This window comes from Meleagris gallopavo, chromosome 14 (genome assembly GCF_000146605.3).
Source record: "Meleagris gallopavo isolate NT-WF06-2002-E0010 breed Aviagen turkey brand Nicholas breeding stock chromosome 14, Turkey_5.1, whole genome shotgun sequence".
Taxonomy (NCBI): Eukaryota; Metazoa; Chordata; class Aves; order Galliformes; family Phasianidae; genus Meleagris; species Meleagris gallopavo.
The window spans coordinates 1028821-1033915 of record NC_015024.2 but is presented as its reverse complement, the minus strand read 5'-3'; positions in this window follow the sequence as shown (position 1 = coordinate 1033915).

Below are 5095 nucleotides of genomic sequence, written 5' to 3'. Positions count from 1 at the left end.
AAAAAAAAAAAAGTATTCACCACTCCTGCTGTGTGTCACTGAGCCATTCCTGAAGAGTCTGGATGCAGCTGTGCCAGGGGTTCCAGGAGGTGCAGACCTCAGAGACCCCCGAGCTCTGCTCAGTGCGTTGCTGTTGCTTGAATCTCAAAAAGGCTGCTCCCTCCTCACTCCATTTTAGTTTCCTGGTTGTACCTTTTGTCTTTCCATAGCAAATGGGGTTCCTCAGGCATTGCAGAGTATGGCTGCTTTTAGCTGATTTTGAAATATTTTAAGCCTGATTCTCTTTCCACCAGTCTTGCACTTTGTAGCAATAACTGCAACAGATCGGTGTCAAATCACTGAAGTTTAGCTGGAATGCTTTGTTTTCACTTCTGGAAATGAAAAGATATGAATATGAACGAAATGAATAGATGGAGTTACTCATTTTCTGTGTAAATCAGTGGGAAGAGGTCTATCAGGTCAAGTCTAGCACAGATAAGAGGAGAGTGACTTCAAGGTGTGAATACTTAAAACTATTTTACTAACATGAAACCAAAATCCGATAATTTTAGGGGAATCATAGAATCACCAAGGTTGGAAAAGACCTCCAAGATCTTCCAGTCCAACCATCCACCTACCACCAGTATTTCCCACTAAGCCATATCCCTCAATACAACATCTGAACATTTCTTGGACACCTGCAGGGCCGGTCCCTGCGCAGCCTGTTCCAATGCCTGACCGTCTCTTGGAGAAGAAGTATTTCCTAATGCCCAGCCTGCACCAGAATTAACATCCCGTTGTGTTGCAGTGAGTAGAGCACAGTGTGAGGTGGGTTTCTTGTTGTACCAGTGAATCTGTTCGTTCACATCAATGGAAACCCACATCAGAATGCTTTTCAGCACACCCATGGGCTTGCTCGTGCTCTCAGGGCTGCTGCTTCCCACTGCACTGAGCTGAAGGCTGCCAAGGCAGACTTCTAGCTGCAGCTTGCCCTGTGTTCACAAGGCCCGTCAGTCTGCTGCTGCCATTTGATTTAGGATGACGGAAGCGGGAGCAAAACCCAACTAAAAGCGAAGTGAGTTTTGTTTGATGGATTTGTGACTCCTGGTGCCAAAAAGGAGAGCCGATGCCAGCTGTCAGCAGGTGGCGGGCAGACACCTCAGCTGTAAGCACAGGCGAGGTTTTGTAGCTGCTGTCTTACTTTCAAGCTTTGCTCTCACAGCTCTGGGCCTTCTGGGCAGAGCCCCGCAGGGCTGCCATGCCGTGTGTCAGTCGATGCCCTCCCACAGCCTGGGGCCTCTGTACCTCCGGCTGTTCTGCACCGCATGGTTTATTTTATCCCAGGTTCAGCCCGGAGCCTGCTCAGCACCTTTGGGTGCCGTTTCCCATCTGCACTCCTCGGTTCTTTGGTCCAATTGCACTTTCCCACTTCCTAACGCTGCCTTGCAGGGGGTCTGCGGTGAGTTCTGCTTTGCGCAGCTCTTAACACAAGTACACCAAGTTGCTAGCATGGCCAAACCGAGATGCAACATTTTATCTTTCTGAAACAAAATCTTTTGTTCCTACTGAACTCAGGGCCGCTATCCGGAAACCTCATTCCATTTTCCAGCTGTCTGAAACAGGGCCTCTCTGCTGCAGGAGATTTTTTTGCCGTATCAGAGATTCCCTCTCCCTCCAGGCTTTTTATTGCTAAAACAGGCTAGAAATGCTCCTGCTGCATCACGCTGCATGCAGGTGTGTGGATCAGTGCTGGTGCAGGTGTCTTATGCTGTGCATTTGTGCAGGTGCTGCAGATGTGTTGTGGGCTATAACATGCACTCAGTTTCACGGTGCGTCCCCCAGAATTCCCACAAAGAACACCAGGACTGACAGTAAGAGATGCACTAATGAAATCACACGGAGCACTTGCCAAGCAGAGGGCGATTTTGTTCCTAGGCATTAAAGGACGATGACAAACAACATGCTGGCTGCTATGTTAATAGGTTTTATTTTGCCAAAGATCTTACAGCACACTCTGCAGCTTGCCATGCCTTTGCCACACTAAACCATCCTGCAGGCCGTGGCTCACATCACGTTCACATGCTGTCCTTTCTGATAAATCTGCCAGGCGATGGAGCAGACAGGGACGTCAGGGCAGTTCTGAGCAGGAGGCACAGACTGCTTCAGTCAGGAGGAATGGCACTGTGACTGCTGTGTTGTATCTGGCTGCAGGCTGTGGGAATTGCATTGTGTGTAATTTGTTGTAGCTCATGTCTGCATGCAGGTTACTATTTTCTTTGTGCTTGTAACTGTGATTACAGTCTTCAGACTTTGCAACCCTAGCACTGTACTCAGAGTAGGCAGTGCCACCTGCTGAGGTTGCCCGAGAGCTCCCACTATAAATCCCAATTTCTAATACAGCCCTGTGTCTCTGCAGCAGTCCCTGTGCAGACTTGGCGCTGGCTCACACCTGCTGGCACTTCAGGTGAGCATCTCGATTAAGCAGGTGAGCCGGAAGGTGCTTTCCCCATCACTGCTTGCAGGCTGTTCATTTTCATCTTCTGTCTGACACACCTGGTTGTTTTTGCTGGGCTGCAGTGTGCAGAAATGGCCCTGACAATAATTCTTCCATTCTCCTTAAACCTTCCAGATGCCACTGATGGACTTTTCATTGCTGGGCAGAAGGCATTTGAATGATTGTTTGTTGTGAAGTACCTTCTGCAGAGACTGCTTGCAGGTTTGGAAGGCAGCTGGATAGCATCATGCATTAGTACTCTGATGACCTTTTCCCCTCGGGGCCGTTTCCTCACATCTCAAACAGCCTGGCAATACTAAGAAAGTATCTGACGGTTCGGTACAGTTGTGTAATAGAAGTTTTTCTCGTTACATTTCACACATGGACTGATTTTATCTCAAGAGTAATCACAGCAGCTAGAAATGATGGGAGGCCTCAGAAGAGAGTTGGATTAATACCTAAAGGCAGTTTCCTCTGGAAGTGAGCTTTCCTTTGAGGCGTGGAGCGGTGCTGCTGCTGTGGCTGCAGGAAAGTCTCCCTCTGTGCAGACAGGGCTCATTCTGGGAACATGCAAAGAACACAAAGCTTGGACCCAATTGCTCATTCTGCCATCTTTTTTATCCTCAAGGATGGTGGGAAATCCTTTCTCATGCATAGTAACTGTCTTGATGTCCAATAAAGAGAGTTAATGACAAACACTTCCTTGCCAGACAGGAGTATTGCAGGCAGACAGCTGGGTTGCTTTCCACCTTTGCACGAGCATATCTGCCCAACAAGCACGGCGTACATTCGGAGACACCCGAGCACGCAGGGCTGATACTTGCTTTTCAGAAGTGCCCTCCTGACAGGCACTTGAATGCTCAGACACTGTGTGAAATGTACACAGGGCATCAGTGGGACGAGCTGCATAACTCACACCTCCAACTCATCTCTTTTTACTTGCAGTATTTGTAACTGGCAGTGATTTCCTATTGTGCACTTTTGCTTTAGGAATGACTTTTAAAATACCAAGTGTTTGTTCCATAGAGACTTTTCCTCTGCTTCTGCTTGCCCTCTGACCACGTGAAGGAGGCTGATGTCAGTGGCAGCTTTTATGGCCCTGAATGCACAGCAGCACGAGCTATTCTACTTTTGCTCCTTCAGTCAGCATGACTTTCAGAGCTCTTCATTTTATCTTATATGGCTAATTTAATGAATTCATTAGGGGCATTCTAGTGGCAATGCTCAGTCACAGCCTGAAACAGTGATGGAGCACCTGGTGGGAAGGCATGGCCAACCCAGGGGAGCTGAGGTGCATGCAAGGCTGAGCGATGAAGGGGTGGAGGCAGGATGCACTCCTTCCCAACCCTCATTTAAGGGTTGGCAGTGGAGGTGAGGTCATCTCTTGCTGGAGGTCTCTGCTTATGTGAGGCCTTCCAAAGGTAAGCAGCTTTTTTCCTTCATTTCTGTATCTGTGGCTGCTGCATTTGAGCTTGTTTTCATTTGCTGTAGCTAAGGGCTTTGCCACACTGCTATTATCATCCTATTATAGTGTTACAGGCATTAATAATAGTTAAGGAGGTTTAAATCCATGGTGATACTGGGCAGGCTGTAGGGGTGTGCAGATGTCATCTCCCCCATATTCCTAGAGGAGTTTTGGATGCTCAGTAGCAGTGATGCCAGTGTTGGGGTGCGCACCCAGAGCACCCCTGTCTGGAGTTAATGTAGTTCCCCACGTCTTGCAAGGCACAGAGCTGGGAGAAAACCAGGGTGCCTGAGCACTCATCTGCTGCCCGGCTCTTGGCTGCTGCTAGATACAGCTCATGCCTTTGAAACCAGTTGTTTGCAAAAGAGCCCCATGCCATGCCCTGCAGGGTGAGCAGGGCCTCGTGCTGCAGCTGCTGACTGATGCATGACACCACTGCTGGGAGGTGGCTGTGTTCACTCACTCAGGTCAGGGTGTCTCAAAGCAGCACATGTTCCACGTCGGTGCCCAGAGGCAGCTGCTGTTTTACATCATGACAGTGTCAATTATCACCCACAGCACTCCTGTAAGAAGTAAAATGGCATTGACAAAAGATGCAATTTCTTGGCTGTTTGCTTCCTTAGTCCTCTCCTCCTGTCAGCATCTGGCTGTTTCTCTGGTGATGCCTTTAAACCACGTGCGTGACAGCTGCACTGCATTGAAATACACAGCTTTCCCCACCTGGATGTGCATGAGGAGATGTGCTGATGCAGAGATGTTCTGACCCTCGTAACTCTGTTGGAGAAGCTAAATAGGGGGTTGTGTTCCTTCCAGTGGAGGCTGGAGGTGCCATGTTGATCTCAGCCCCCATCTCTCGGATTAGCTGGAGTGTCAAGCACTGGGTAGAATTGCTGTAAGTGTGCTGGCTCTTGCTATGCTCCTGGCCTCTGCTTCATGTCCAAGTGCTCGGGTATTTGGAGCTGGCTGCTGCACCACCCAGCTCTCAGACGTGTCCCCCAGCAGCTGCTGCCAGGGGCTGCTTGCAGGAGCTGAGGGCACAGCCTGGCCTGTGCTGGCAGAGGCTGATGGTCTGTCCAGAGCAAATTATTCTCCATCCACAGTCATCTGATGTGTCCTTAGAATGACATCTGCTTTTGGGAGACAAAACTAACAACAAA